A 16357-nucleotide genomic window follows, 5' to 3' on the forward strand; every position below is an offset into this window, starting at 1 on the left:
GAGGACCCACTGAAAGTTTCACGAAATCGCAGCACCGGGGAAAAGCAGCACAGCGCGCATCGAAAGTCGCATCGAAAGAAGCTTCGAAAGCAGACGCCGGTACTGAGTCCGCTTTCGATGCGAGCTGCGCTGCTTTCCCGCTACGAAAAAATGTGCCCACGCAGCACTTCCGAAGGTGCGTAATTTCGGGAGTTGTCTCCTGTAAACTACGTCTGTTAAAATCTTCCTCTGAACACCTCGCAAAACGCTAAAGAGGCCGCACTCATTAAAACGGACCAACTCAACAGTTGCGCGGTGTACAAGCCGCTCTCCGCAAACGCCAGCAACCATGTTTGCTATCGCTTGAAACCGAAGCGAAAGAAGAAGTTACTGGCACCTCGGACAGGTGCCAGTAACTTCCACACATCCCAATAAAAATAAAAATAAAAATAAAAAAGAAACAGAAAATTGAGGCTTTTAAACGGGGCAAAAATCTCGATTCCGGGACAGAGATCACGAACTGCCCTCCCCCGGGGCGCCGTAAGTCGGAGGCTCGTGGCTACCTCGGTAGCAACTTCCCAACACTACACCGGGTGTGGCCGAAAAACATACGAGTGCACTGCCCAGTCGCGACTGCACCACGATTTATTGTTTTCCCGATCACGACTGACGCCGCAACGTTTACGCGTTGGAGCCCGGGGCCGTTCGGGCGGCGCACTACCACCTACGAGACATGGCCTGCGCATGACGTCAACGTTAGTGGCTCCCGCCCCGTGCGCACAACACGACAAAGCTCGACGAGAGTGGCAGCAAAGCGGCAGAAGCGTCGTCGCCCTCGTTGTGAGAGGCTGCGAGACGCGCCGGCGACGACGCAAAGTAGGCGCTGCCTGGATCCACTAGTGATGACGTTTATAAGGCAAACGCGCAGGCCTTGTCTTCCGCGTGCTATTGGGCGGCGGCGCGCGGGACCGCGGAGATTAGGTGAAGAGGGTCTCGGAGGAGAGCGCTAGCATTGTGGGCCGCCCCGATCCGATGATATCTCAACCCGTTTCCCGGGGCGGGGCTCAGGGGTGCGAGAGCCGGGAAGACGGCGGCTACTGTCTGGGGGCTAATCGAGCGAGCATGCTCGAGCCCAAGAACGCCGGCTTCGCCTCGAGGCAGAGCAGGAACAAATTCAGTTGCTTGGTGGGAACAGCGCCTAAGTCGGAGGGCCAGGACGAGGAAACATACAGACAGGGCGCTCACTTACACCTGAAAGCGTATTGCTGCCCAAAAACCAAAACAAAAAAACAAAAAAAAACAGAAGCAAACCGATGACATCAGCTACATGCAGTCACACAAACCTGCCACACTTTGTAATGAAATCTACATCGTCACCTACAAGGGCAGCGGTAGATGTCATTGAAAGTAAGGCAGGTTCGTGTGACTGTATGCAGGCGTGGCTGATGCCAGATGTTATCGATTTGCTTTTTTTGTGCTCTTCCCTTCCCCTTTCCGTGTTTATTTCTGTTTTTGCGTGGAAATGAACTTCCAGTTCTAAGTCAGCGCCCTCTCTATTGTGTTTCCTCGTCCCGGTCCTACTTCTTTTAGCGCTGTTCCCACCAAACAAGTATGCACCACCAACTAGCCCAACTAGATACCTTGTAGCAAATACGGATTGGTATAGTAACTGTAAATAACTTAAGTAACTCAATATTTATTGAGTTTCCGGTAGCCATACCAGTAAACTTCGCAGTGTAAGTCATGGAGGGAAATTAATTTAAATGTTCCGATTTATTGGGATAAATCCGCCTGGTGAATTTTGTAAGATGAAGGTGAAGCCGCTTCCCCACCTTGGGTGAAAGCACTCATTAAACCTAGCATAACTGTGAACAGGCTGGTTGTTTGGAGTAACCTGTAGTTAAAATAAAATAAAATCAGCCTATTATCACCGCAAGAAATACACGAGGGGCTGCAATTCAATTCGGTTACAACATCTACCAAGCTTATGACGACGAATTCAAAGCTTCGGAACGACGAATTTTACGCGATTGTCACTGCCCCAATTTCTACCTGAGGCTCCAGAGCACTGTTCAAGCGAGACAAAGCTGTGCTAAGGGCCTTTCTAGAGCCCAGCTCCAAGTCGCCCGTTTTCGGTTTGAGCGGCGTCGGCGTCAGCGTCGCCGTCGGCGAAACTGCCCGCTAAATTTAGCAGAAAAAATTCCCCGCTAAACTTAGCGGAAAAAAATCCCCGCTAAATTTAGCGCGGATTTTTTCCGCTAAATTTAGCAATAAAATTCTCCGATAAATTTAGCGGGGATTTTTTTCCGCTAAATTTAGAGGGAAATTTAGCGAAAACCCCGCTAAATAGGAGGGGAGCTGGAGAGGTGGCGAGGGTAGGGATGAGAAGGAGGGTCCATACCCTCCTTTCCGTACCTTCCGCTCCTCGTCCTTAAAGGGGCGATGCAACGATTTTTGTATTTTGTGCAAATACCGCTCAGAAGTGATCCCTGACTTAAAAGACCTGTGAAATACCCGTTCGTTTTTCACCACACGCAATCAAAGTTGCAGAAAAAAAAACAAAGAAAAACGAGCAGAGTTCACCCCCTCAACTCGCAGCTAGAACAAGTGGTCACGTGATCTTGCGCCGATTATATGCCGCTAATGTTGATCATAGCCACGCGCTGGGGTTGGCAAAGCACAGGACACGCGCTGAGTTCCAGACATTGTTAGGGCTCGGCTGTTGTCGTCATTGCGGCGATTGGACACAGGACACTACCCGAATGCTTCTCGAGCTGTCGATTATCACGAGCCCAAATTGAGTGTCCACGCGATGCTCGGGTCCAATCTATGAGCCGCATTCAAATACCGTTACTGGGCGGTACTGCTACCGCCCAGCTACGTCATCAGGTTTTGCGAAGGAGAGATTGAATGAAAACACTCGGTTTTGTCGTCGAAATTACAGCGCAACAAAGGAGTTTCTTGGTCAGTGGCGTTGCGTGCGAGTATCCTTGAGTCCCACTAGTGCCAGTAAGCTCGTGTAAAGTGAAAAACATTCATATTGAATATCGTTGCACCGTCCCTTTAAGAGCAGCGCTCTAATAGACCCTTTCCGGAATTCAGTGCCATCTGGTGCCTCAAATGGCAGTTTATCTTTTACTATACTAATGGCGGCAATGAACCTGTGGTCTGCAGTATTTAATAGGGCACCGTCACTTAAAGGTCAACGGTAAACGAAAATGTGCACTTCACTACAATTATTTTTCAATCTCTTTTAGTGTCGATGGCAAAACAAATGCAGCCAGTCGGAACGAAGCGCCAACCCATATAGGCACCTTGATAGAGTCCTATACATCAAGGCGCTTTGAAGCCGAGTGAGTGCTACTAACAGATTGACTGGGACCGAGTTAGAAATGAACGCTTACGCGGCTCTTGCGTCCAATTCCTGCTTCACGTCGCGCTAACGTCGAGAATGTAAAGGCATCGAATCATCTGCTTAGGAGCATCTTCAACTTCTTCCTTCATCTGTAAACAGAAGGCCGCCATTAGTATAGCACATATGCCGCTTTCAGATGATGATGATAGTGATCAAAGTGGCCAGACTGAATTCCGGAAAGGGTCTATTCGGCATCACAGGGGATTGTAAACGTTTTTCATTTTTTCGCATTATAAAATGTGCCTTTGATCAGCCTATATGTAGGCGTTAAAAATAACTAGTACGTAACTCGGTTGTTTTTTCTAGTAAATGAAGCTTCCGGCTCACGGATAATTAAAGAAGCCTAGGACACTGAGGAGCCGATGGAGCAGGATGGTCGGCCAGTCTATTTTTTCTTCTTCCATGTGCCATCATCGTCCTGTGTTTACCCGTGCACAAACTCCGGCACGTGGGGAGTCCAAAAAAACGTGCCCAGAATTCCATCCTTATCGTAGGCAACACCTACAGTATTATAAATTTGAAAAAAGCCAAATATTTGAAAATGCAAGCACTGTATTTGTTCTGGACGTGATATCGTAAATTCAGGTTGTCCAATTGTAACCGAGACTTAGTGGCCGACCAGATACACAATATGCTTTACACGGCATTAGGCCGCTAGAGTCGCTTCAATTCTGGAAGGTGTCTATTGCGAGAATATGTCAAAATTTTGAACCTAACTTAATCTTCAGCTGCGGTAGGTCCAAGTGAACTTAGATATTTTTTTTCCTTTACAATTTTGAATTACAACGCCCTGTGTCTAAGAAAGTAGTCGTCTTCTGTAAGCCTGTCACGTCTCGGTACTACCGTCCGTTGGCAGACACAAGACAAAGACATTGCTGCTTTGTGAGACTGAAGCTTTATCACTCGTGCAACTGGCGCGTGACTGGCGGTGTATGAATCCGGAATGATAATCTTATCCACGTTTTCGCAAAGCCACACCTAAAGCTTCTGCGGGGTCCCCAGCACTTCCCAGGCGCTTCAATTGTTTCTAAAATTGACTGATTTAATGGTTTTCGATGAACTTTATCAAGTTTCTAAATTAATCCCCGCGTTAATTTTTACTATTTAAAATAATCAGTAAATTTTAGCAAATAATCCGCATTATCGTGACGCTTACCTTCCTATGATGGAAGATTGGGCGAGTTGGTAATTCATAATACTTATAATCTACAGCGCGCAAGAAACATTCACACTCAAACACGCACGCCAGTAAAAAATAATCACTCATTCAGCGCTGACTATCAATTCAGTTGTATTTCGTCTTCTTCTACACCTTAGCACATCAACCACACGCCATTATATTCTTTTTGTTGAGAGGGAAAATAACTCTTTTTTTCGATAGCGTGAAAGAGGGTTTACTAACACGTTTTTCGTCCGGCTTCACAATGTTCTCAGCCTCAATAATGTCTCGCGAGGGCGTTTGAAAGTTCTTGCTGAGAACAGTGCAGTTTCTTTAAGTCTGCTGAGCATACTCAGTCCCGGTGATGGATACCTAGATGTCGAGAATATGCTTTCTTGGTGTTGTTGCGCTTTTTTAAGCGGTCATCTTCCAGTTTTTTTTCTATTCTATATACTTTGCCAAGTGAGAAAGAAATAGAACTTTTGTGCACGTGATGTAAGGGTTTCGATACTTTTTTTTGTGCAGCCTGTACAGTGATTTTGCTTCGAGTTGACTTTTTCGCCTAATCCTAAGGGTCTGTTGGGGCCTTGGGGGTTGAAAATACATCTACATTTACACGAACTCGTATCTTGTTGAGAATGTGTAAGATGCTATAAATGTAAGGTGTAACTGATGGCCTTTTCATCTTGTCTCTTGAATTTTCTGCTGTACATTCACCATTCTGGACCTTTTTAAGGACGTTTCACAGAGGTTAGTAGGTGCGTGGGGTATCCCGCTTTTTGTAGTGATATTTGTGTATCAAAGCGAATGTGGTCATGACTTGTTAATAGAGTTTTTGAAGCATAAATTTATCATGCGCCTCTTTTTGACAACTTGGAATGTGCCGAAATAAATTGAAGGATTGGCTTATTTCCTTTTGGTTCATATAATCACCAAACATGGCGGGGCAACAAATGCAGCAGGAGGTCTAGGAATCTCAAAGATACTCCCTCTATAAAGGGAGGATCTTTGAGGGGGGGGGGGGGGGGGGGGGGGCTTGGGGCCCGGGACCCCCCCCCCCCCCCCCCCCCGAAACGTTCCATTTTGCTGGAACCTCCTCTCCCCCTTCTCCCTCATACAGCACTTCGTCATGGTCGCCCCCCCCCCCCCCCCCCCTGACACAAAATCCTGGTTACGTGCCTGCAGTCGTGAGATATATCTAACAAGTCTAAACAGTCCTTAGAAACTTTTTGAACGTTGAGCACAACGCTTTGGAAGTCCTTTTGGTTGATATCTGAGAGTATTAAAAATGATCAACGTAGCGGTACACTTTCACCACTTTTGTACTGTCGAGGCCCTCTTGTTGCAGCCTGTCATGATGTCCGAGATACAGGTCACTAAGAACTGGTGCAATGCATGACCCGATCCATATTCGCTTCTTTTTAAGGTAGGTGTTAACACCCCACATGGCGTGCTAAATGCTAACTAAATGGTGAGCAAATAAAAAAGAAAAAAGCTTTGAGGAAGCCCTGATGCATTTTGAAGGCTGTTGTTGAGGAAAAGTATAGTATAACTCTTTTATGTCAATTGGAACCGCTCGAAAGTGGTCGTCACTAGGCTCTTTGAAGAAACTTATGACTTCATCTGAGTTTTTAAGCAAAAAACCAACATCTATAGTTACTAGTTTAGTCCCTGGTTGTATGCTTCAATTGCTCGAACCGCATTAGTGTACGTTCTACGTCTTTTGTTTTCCGTTGAAAATAAAATCGTATCAGTATAATGTGGAAAGGTACTGCACCAAATCAGAGTTTTCGGTCTTATCAAAAATGTATATTTTAGATCACGAGTCGAATCGTTATTTTGGGGGACATTTCGAACCTTGCGTCTGTCGTGGCTCATTGAACATAAGTTTGAAGTCTAAAATTAGAAGTAAAGAGTTCAGTTTATTGTTTTTAAATGTATTTATCTTAAAATGTATTACACGCGGACGGCGTAGCAACACATTCTACAGTCACCATCGAAATTCAGTAGCTCCAAAGGCTTGCACAATGACAGGACACTTCCGAGTCAAGTGTGCCTTCCACAGCTCGCGGAATTTATTCTGGCTAGTTTCACCGCCGAATTCAGAAACCTCACTCAAACTACACTCAAACGAAAGGGCCCCTCCACTATCTCGAGGAAGGCGCGAGGGCCGGCGCTGGCCAATCGCGACGGCGGATCCGTCCTCTCGATTGGCCAGCGCCGGCCCTCGCGCCTTCCTCGAGGAAGTGGAGGGGCCCTTCAGTTTGAGTGTAGTTTGAGTGAGGTTTCTGGAATTCGGCGTGAGACGCAGTATTTTTATACTACGTTTAAACTTAAGTCTAGACGCAGCATGTTGCCCTGAACAGTGTTTTCACTGCACGAGCACGCACGCTTGGCAGGGACGCTGAAAGCCCGGAGCTCACTCTTGTAGCATCGGCTGCCTCTGGGCTTCAGCTGAAACGAAGTTCTTTTTTATAGGCGTAAATTCTGCTCTGTAATAGAAAATAAAAAAGATAAAGGTAACTATTTGTAATGACGAGTGGAAAGACCACGACGAGTCAAAATAGTAGGTAGCTTTCCTGATCACTTCCTTCGTATCAATTTAAAAATTCACATGATTTATTCGCCTACTGACTACAACTGCAGCACTTCATAATTAGGATCCTCCGCCCCACAACCTGAGCGTGTGTGGGGCATTTGGCTTTTCAACACCATGCAAAACACCGAGCTGAACGATCACGGAACACACTTGTCACAGCAAGTCATAGAACATTTTTACTCTGCTGAACCAAGCAATCCAAATTAAGTTCCTATGAATTCTAGTACTGCAGAACCTTCTTCCTGCATCACTTTCACAAGGGAGTGAAGCATCATTGACGCCCGGCCAAGGCACACCTCGCGCCACCGACGACCACATGGAAGAACCTGCGGCAGCTCAAAGAACTGAGCTTGACCGCTACACGCTGGTGTCATCGAGAAAGCGTCCCAAACCAAGCGAGTCTCCGCCTAATGCTCGACATGTAGGATTAACTGTAATATTTATACCAGTGAACTCTACAGATTCCCCCGCCAAGCTTAGCACCATGAGAGTTTCCTCGGAGCTGGAAAATCACTGCCCAGAAAGCATCCAGATAATACGTCCAAACAACCGACTGAACTTGATTGCAGTAGACGCCCGAAACGCACAGGCTACTCGTTGTAATACTAACATCACTGTGCGGAGTGATCGTGAAGTCAAACGAACCTGGACCCCGTGATGGAGCCGATCGCGCTATCAAGGGTATTAGCGACGACGTTCATGATGCTCTCCTAAAAGCTGGGCTAACCTCGGAGATACCCGTTGTCTACGCCTAAAGACTAGGCGAATCTCAAGTACTCAGGGTCCTTTTTAGTGGCCCTAAAATGCCCAAGTACGTGCTGCTCTCACGGGTCAGGTACCAAGTTTGGTGATTCAAAGAGCGTCCCTTGCAATGCGTTAACTGTGGCCGTTTTGGCCACAAGACTGTGGTCTGTTCTGTACGAAGGGTCAGATGTGCAGTCGATGTGGAGGTAGCCATAGTCGAGCGAGCTGCGACGCTTCTTCTCTATGCGTTAACTACGGCAGTGAACATTATTCCCTTGTAGCTTCCTGCCCCAAACACGTTGAACAAGGAGAACTTGCCAAGAACAGAAGAGTTTACAACAGCGATCAGACGGGCCACAAATACACGCCAGAAGTAGGGCCGCCTCTACAGCCCTTTAGGGCCCCACAACCACCTAAACAAGCCAGCAAGGAAACTGCCGTCCAGCAACCCGCTGCTCAAGCTGCGACACCCAATCTTGAGTTCCGCAAGAAAAAGGGGCCTTTACAGTGTAGCTACGCAGACTCTCTAAAAAAAGTGTTCAGGACAAAAACATATAGATAACACCCTACGTAGCACCCCAAGTGCAGCAATGCCATCTCATACACAAGAACTTACTAAGGTAAACAAAGACAGAACAAATGAGCCCTCTACCGATAACGCTAAACAAGAAACGGTCATTTTGTAGGACAGCAATTAATGTCGTAATTGATGTCGTAATAGGGCACGACACCGCTCGTAGAACGATGCACTTACGACCGCTTTTACTCCAGGTGACCCTACTCGCTGATACTCAGCCGCAGATAATGCTGGCTTCCACGTCTACAACATACCGGACGAACGCGGACGCGATTTCGCCCCAGCAGCGATTCCCACCACCGGACCTGACCACTTGGCGCCGCTATTACCCACGTGCAAGAAGGACGCAAGCATCATCTGGCAACCAAGACCACCCACCCCCTCCACTGCAATGGAATATAAGCGCCTGATAGACGGCCGCTTCACTGGGGCACGACACCGCTCGTAGAACGACGCACTTACGACTGCTTTTACTCCAGGTGACCCTACTCGCTGCCCTCTCAGCCGCTGATAACGCTGGCTTCCACGTTTGCAACATACAGGACGAACGCGGGCAAGATTTCGCCCCAGCAGCGATTCCCACCGCCGGACTTGACCACTTGGCGCCGTTATTACCCACGTGCAAAAATGACGCAAGCATCATCTGGCAACCAAGACCACCCACCCTCTCCTCTGCGATTGAATATAAGCGCCTGACGGACGCCGCTTCACTGGGGCACGACACCGCTCGTAGAACGATGCACTTACGACCGCTTTTACTCCAGGTGAGTTACAACGGTCACTCAAAATATTACCGAAGCTATCTATCTACTTATGGTGTCGTACCCCAACGACTTGTTAAATTGGCAAAAGTGGCTTGTCATTTGCGCCCAGACTTGTGTCAATGTCGCGCCATAAAATCTACTTTTGTTTTTATCAGGAGACATCGAGACTAACCCTGGTCCGGCCTGGTCCGGATTATTGCCTGCAACCGGCCTGAATACTTCAGGCAGTGCAAAGGATTGAACAAGGGCAGTCTCACTTACTAATGGAAATAAGGGATATAAAGGAAAAACAAACTCACACGGATGGGCCTGTACAAGAGTTAAGCTTAAGAGTTACGGCCTCAGAAGGGGAATTTACTTCTCCCAGAAGCCCAGTAAAGAACGCTGGACTTCCAAGCAGCACTGTCCAGTCTCTCACTCAGCAACTAGAGGCCCTCAGGGTATCGAGTGACGACGCCAACAACCGACTGCGTAGGAATAGCCTCCTGTTTTTCGGACATCGAGATTCACAGTCGGAGACCTGAGCTCAGTGTCAGGGGATGGTTATTGCGTTTTGTACTGGGGAGCTTGACATAAACATCGACCCGAATAACGGAGAACGCGGGCACAGACTTGGAAAGTACGCCGAAAGCAAGAACTGCCCTATAATTATAAAACTAACCCATTTCAAAGCTTGAACTTATCAGCTCTATCGAACAAGGCGTGCACGAACGCAAGATAACGGCGGCCATTTTTCTAGACCCAGAGAAAGCATTTGACTCATTTGACCATCACTGTATCACAAACGTCACGAAAATTCAAGGTTTCGGAGGCAGAATATTTAACTGGGTTCAAAACTACTTAAGTGAATGTGCGGTTTTTATGTAAACAATTGAGGGCCGAATGCTCTTCGACTTATTTCGTCAAGTTTCTAAAGACGTCCGCTTTTCAATAAATGCTGATGATATTTGCTTATGAGCCACCATGCAGATTGCTTTGTTATTCAAATGAAAATTTAGAAATCACTTATAAAAATCAGTCGTTTTCTTCATCGTTGCGGTGTGAGCCTGTGGGTAGAGATGACGGTGGCCGTGGCCTTTACTCGAATGTCGATGAAACAATTCCCTATCGTCGTTGGTGGACGAGTAATTCCATTTTTTCTAAAACGCAAATTTCTTGGTTTTACAATAGACAAACACCTACAGTTCGGAATCAGCATGCAAAATAACTAAAATCCAAGCTGGCCTCAGCCGGCAACGTGTTACGTTTTTTTACTGGCGCCACAAGGGAAAATCCTCTAAATATATACTAATGTGGCAAACGTCTTTAATTAATAGCCTTCTCAGATATAGCTTGCCAGTTTTATATAATACATGTGTATCGGGCACGAAAATCATTGAGACAGAGCTTTGTAAGTCCCTCAGGACCTGCCTAGGTGTACCCTCGGGTACATTAAGTATTGGTACTATTGCCGAAGAAAGGGCATTGACTTTATCGATTATGGCAAAACAAGAAGCATTACGCGTTCACTTGGAACACAAAGTACAACACCGTGAACAGCCCTTGTTAGACATAACAAATCTGCGACCAACGTCAACTTTTGGCAGAATATTATCTATTTGTAACAGCATGCGTTCCAAACTTGGCTGAATTCCATGCAGTCCCAAGTTGCCCTTCATGGACATTAGCCATACCCTCCGTAAATTTTAATATTCCTGGATTTACAAGGAAGATATCTCAAGCCCAACCGGTCGTACTACAACACGCACAAAACGTTCTATATTATAAGTACCGCAACAGCGCTCATGTTTAGTCTGACGGGTCCACGCGCTCGGAAAGCTCATTATCAGCATTCGCCATACCCAGACTAGTTGTTGTGGAGGCACTTAACTACTGTCCAGTTGTCTCCTCTACCACAGCAGAACTCTGCGCACTGAACATGGCCCTATGGTACATTAGCAAATCTACAAGGATATCGAGGAGTACGATATTCATTGACTCACGAGCGGCATTACAAAAGGCTACAAAGGCCACCTTTAAAAGCATCAAATCCAGTGCTGATTTTGAAAACACTTTACAACTATGTCGCAGCAATAAACAAGGGGCATACGGTTTGTCTTTCAACGGGCACCCGGTCACACAGGAGTTCCTGGGAACGAGTCTGCTGACGCTGAAGCAGAAAATACGCATAACCTTGCTCCATCCGAAAACATTCCTTTCACTCGACAAGAACCTGCAAGACTTGTGGCATCATTCGGTAAAAGCACTTTCCTGGATGAACGGTCGTCCTCCAATAACTGCTACCCATACCTCCATCAAATTGACCCGGAATCAGAAAACTCTAGTCCTAAAAAAATATCTCGAAACGTGGAAACTTGTTTGCATAGATGTCGCTTGTATTCTCCTTTCACGAATTTCCAGTCGCACAGATTCGGATTTATTTCAAGTCCGAACTGTGTACACTGCAACGTTCCTGAAGAGCTCCACCACGTCATCTGTGAGTGCGAGTTATTTAACACCAAGAGACGCGCAGTTCTTGACGCTATTCAGAAATTAAACCGCGATCCGTTCAGCCTGAGCAAGAGCCTTGGCCCTTGGAACGATCGAAAAAACCAACAGGGAGCTTCAGACGCCTTGGTGGTTTATACAGAGAAAACAGACCTTATTAGCCGTCTTTGATTTAAATGCCTTACCTAAATAACTTCTGGCTCTTGACAAGGCAGGGGGTGATGCTGTATGCAGTAGAGACTTTGTGAGGCGAAAATGGCAGTCACTGAGCTCCAATATTTATTTACTGTAGGAACATCTGAATAGTCGTTTCCGTGCATTGTGACATCTCTTATCTGACGGTCTATTAAAGTGCCCGGAGACCTCACGATTGAATTTGACCGAACACAACGTTAAATGCTGCGGACTGTTATACGTGAAGATGGTCTTTTGAACTCTATTACTGTCTCGTTACAAAAGCGCTCTTTTTATTTTCTTTGTATAATGTACATATTTAGTAATTTTCAGTATTGTGTGATAACTGGTTTGTTGTACCAGACTTTATGCGTTCTGTATTTTGCTACTTTTCTTTTTTCCTCTTCCTTGTCCTCTGCTTTCTCACTCCCCATCCCCACACAGAGTAGCCAACCGAGACTTCTTCGGTTAATTTCTCCGGTTTTTCCTGATCATTAAATAAGTTGATAAATGAATTTGCAATGAAACAGAGGTCACTCTCTTAATTGAATGATTGAAGAGTCTGGGACGTAAAATGTAATTTTGTTGTCCGTTGGCCAGCCTCAATGCGTCACGTGTCTCCGCTGAAAATTAGAAATTCAGCCAGTGCAGTTACTGCTATTGCCCGGGATCTTTAACGAACTTCACGTTGAAGCGCTACGCGACCGCTCGACCGGTACGATGCTCGGTCAGGCTAAATTGGACTGGGGTGGTGGGTACTGGGTTAGGGAGATCGGTGGCCGAGTGTTAAAGGGATACTGAACCGAATTTTGGATATCAAAAAATAAGGCCGCAGAGGCGTTGAAGGGACGCAACGAACTCCAAAACGTCACTCATTCACCGATATCTCAAACGGATGGCCGTACTTTCGGAAAAGAAGGACGCGGTCAAGCGAGGTCTTTGACGTCATTGTCCTTCGGGGGAATTTGAGAATGAAGGGAAGCGGCCTCGCTTCTCTCCTCCTCGCTTCGGTTGACCAGCTCGACGGGACGTAGCGAGGAGGAGAGCGAATGGGAATCGTGACGCGCCTTGTCTCGTCAGCCGTGTTCAGTAACGCACTTCTTTTGCAAAAAATATGGCGATTCGTTAGAGATAATAATAATAATAATAATAATTTTTATTTGGACTCTTTGAGTCGCGGGTGGAGGGGCAAAAGGTAAACAAATTTTACCTGACGAGGCCCTACCCCCTGTACATAGCTCAGCAGCATACAGCAGTAAACGCAAAGAAAGCTATGGAGTCAATATCGAGTCCACAAAACAATATTCTTATACAAAAGAAAATACAAAAAACAGTATTAATAGAATTACACACATATAAATAATAACATATATGATAAGGCACTTCAAAGAATTGACAGTACTAAATTGATAGGAATTTGTCGCTTACAAAGCAAAGTATCGGTTAACAAGGATAAATATAGAAAACAAAAAAAAACTGATAATCAGTCCCATAAATAGACAGAAAATGATTAATTAAACAGTTTCACGACACCATTCATAAAATGGCAGGAGATAACGTTTCTTATTTTTCTTGAAGGTGAAAAGTGAAGTACAACTTTTTATTAACTCAATGATGTCGGGGTGGTTGTTTAGGAGCTCGGGTATTTTGTAAGTTATTGCTTGGGAACCGTAATTGGTTCGTATTTTTGGTTTCATGTAGATTTCGTTTCTCAGATTATCTGGCGTTATCTTCGGGTAATAGGTCTCACTAAATGTATTATCATCTCTGTTGTAGTCCCTATATATATACATTGCAAGTTTAAGGATAAAGAGGCTTTCAATGTCCAAAAGTCGGTGCTTTGCAAAATATGGAGCTGTATGATCAGCATAACCCAGGTTCTCAATACAACGAACTGCTTTCTTTTGTAGACCAAGTATCCAAGTCAAATTAGATTTTGTAGTAGTTCTCCATACCAATAAACAATGAAGATGGGATTGTACTAGAGTCTAGCAGAGCTGACGCTTAAGCCAATAAGGAAGGATTTCTTTGAGTTTGTATAAGACGCCAAAAGATCGAGATATTTTCGAGCGAACATGATCTATATCACGCGAACAGCTTAGTGTTTCTTCAAACTAAACGCCCAAGAATTTTAGGGAATACACTCGCTCTAATTCCAAGTTAAAAAAAAAAAGAAAAATATTTTGAATCAAGATTACTACGAAGTTGCTTATGACCCGGTTTAAAAATAATATTTTTCGTTTTGTATCGGTGTATGAGTGATGTTTTTGGGACGTCGTCCTGTCCCTTTTTGTTTCTTCGACTTTTATGTTCCTTTCTCGGGTATATTCAACATGGTTAACATCCACCAGCTCGCCTGCACCCTTACTATTTTATCCATGTTTTTGGGTTTTGCAGCGTCCCGCCTATCCGTCCAGCCATGTTTCGTGATCTCGAAATTTCGGTTCAGTATCCCTTGAACGCACCGAAGCTCGGAGAGCGTGGAGCGAAAGCTCGCGCTGCAGAAGTCAGGCAACCTGGACTAAATCCCCACCCCACCCAGTGTCGACCTGAGTGAGCAAAGTACCGGCGTCCGGATCACTACTGCGTGGTGCACGTTACAGACCCCAGTATAACCGTCGTACTGCACTCGCTAAATTTCTCATCTATAGTAGGTAACGATTTCGCCATAATCTGACAGAATAAACCGCCACTGTCTAAACAACAAACGACTAATTTGTTTTGGGGGATAGAGTTCTGCAGCGCGAGCTTCCACTGTGCGTGCTCCGAGCTCCGACGAGCTAACTCACTGGGCCACCGATTCCCCGCGGGGAAGTGCAACACGTTCGGGAACTGCACCAGGGCGTATTACGGTAGAACAACGCAATTGGCGGCGCGGATTCGCAGGTCTCAGTGCAAAGGAGAGAAGGTACAAAATGAGGAGGGAGAGACAAGCCGATCGCAGCTCCCGACCAAAGAAGCGCCTCGCTTTCTCTTCGACGAGCGACCAACTCGGCGAGCAAGAGAGGTGGCCCGCGTGCCCCGTCCCCGTCGTAAATTGCCGCCGGTCGTTTCCATAACGAACCGTGATGCCCATGAATATCCGCCGGAGAAAACTGCCCGTGGAGCAAGAGGGGACGGGGCTTGTCTCCGAACCGAGAGCGCGCGAGGACACGCGGCGCCGGACCCGAAGCCATGGCAGCGCGGAACAAGGGGAATCTTCAAAGCTGCGAGCATACCCTCGGAGGTTGATAACACGCGCAGACATACCACACACGTACATATACAAGCACATGTACACACGCGACCACGCATGCACATGCGCGAACACAAAAATGCGCTTATGCACGTACAGACCCACACGCACTTGCACACGCACACACATACCCATATGCGTATACACATGCACACGCACACGTACATGCACGCGCACGAACAGACGCACGCACGCACAAACGTACGAAACTGTGCTCGTTCCTTCTCTTTTTGGGGTTTATGTTGCTTTTCGAGTGGCCGCTTCTCTGTTAGTATCGCTTTAAACCACCTTACACTCGAGCGTGTACTCAAGAGGAGCAGACCCGGAGGCCTTCTTGAGCTCCCGTCCTGACCAGGGAAGAAATGATAATAAAAATAATAGTATTAACACTGATATTACTTATTTTAAAGGTGAAGCGGGGCTGTTGCTGCGAGACGAGCTCCCATCGTCCCGACACGCTTTGGCGGGGTGACACCGGCAGGAACAGAAGCGCACCAGACAAAATGGCAACTGTTCAGCTTAGTGCAAGATTCGTTACGCTGTATACACATTAAAAACAAATATTACAACAAAAGAATAACAAGAAACGCGGGCAAAGTGGAAAATATGACTTCAGTGGGGAAAGCATATATCGAACATCAGTGTCCATACTACAATGCTACCTAACACGCGATTTGTTCGTCCAGTATTCTCTACGTTTGTGTTTCCGATTTAGTCCTCTAAGGCTATAGTTATTCTACTGAACGTCCATACTGCTTCAAAAAAGCATTTCTCATTATATTGCAACGGGTAATTACAGTTAATTTATCTGCTTCTATGCAGCCGTTACTCAATTAGAACCGCGTGCGTCGGTAAGACGTCCAACATAAAAAAAAAACGAGAATTTAGTGTACAGCATTCTATACCTAAATATCTCGCTTTATCTTTTATTTTTTTATTTTTTCTCTTTAAAACGAGCTCGTTGCTTGGCGTGGCCACAGCGGGAGCCAGCATATCAGACAGAGCACCGAACACGTCGAAGTGCGAAAAACCCGTTTCGTTTTTACGTACGTAAGATTAGAGCCGTGTATTGAGCCCAAGCCCGACGGTAATGGCGGTCGTGTTTTTCCCCGTTCGGTACAAACGGGCGTGACTCTAGGCAGATTCGCGACCGAAACAAGGCGATAAATGTCCCCGTCCTAGGTACTCCCGCGGAGAGTGTCTTATTTATGGCGCCGGCTATAT

The 16357-nt window shown here is 46.2% G+C and overlaps 1 pseudogene; it reads left to right on the plus strand.

Annotated features, from left to right (window-relative positions):
* LOC115324457 overlaps positions 1 to 9914 on the plus strand; it is a 108364-nt pseudogene extending 98450 nt beyond the window's left edge.
* The last annotated feature ends 6443 nt before the right edge of the window (positions 9915 to 16357 follow it).

This window comes from Ixodes scapularis, unplaced genomic scaffold, assembly GCF_016920785.2.
Source record: "Ixodes scapularis isolate PalLabHiFi unplaced genomic scaffold, ASM1692078v2 PGA_scaffold3__209_contigs__length_174095766, whole genome shotgun sequence".
Lineage (NCBI taxonomy): Eukaryota > Metazoa > Arthropoda > Arachnida > Ixodida > Ixodidae > Ixodes > Ixodes scapularis.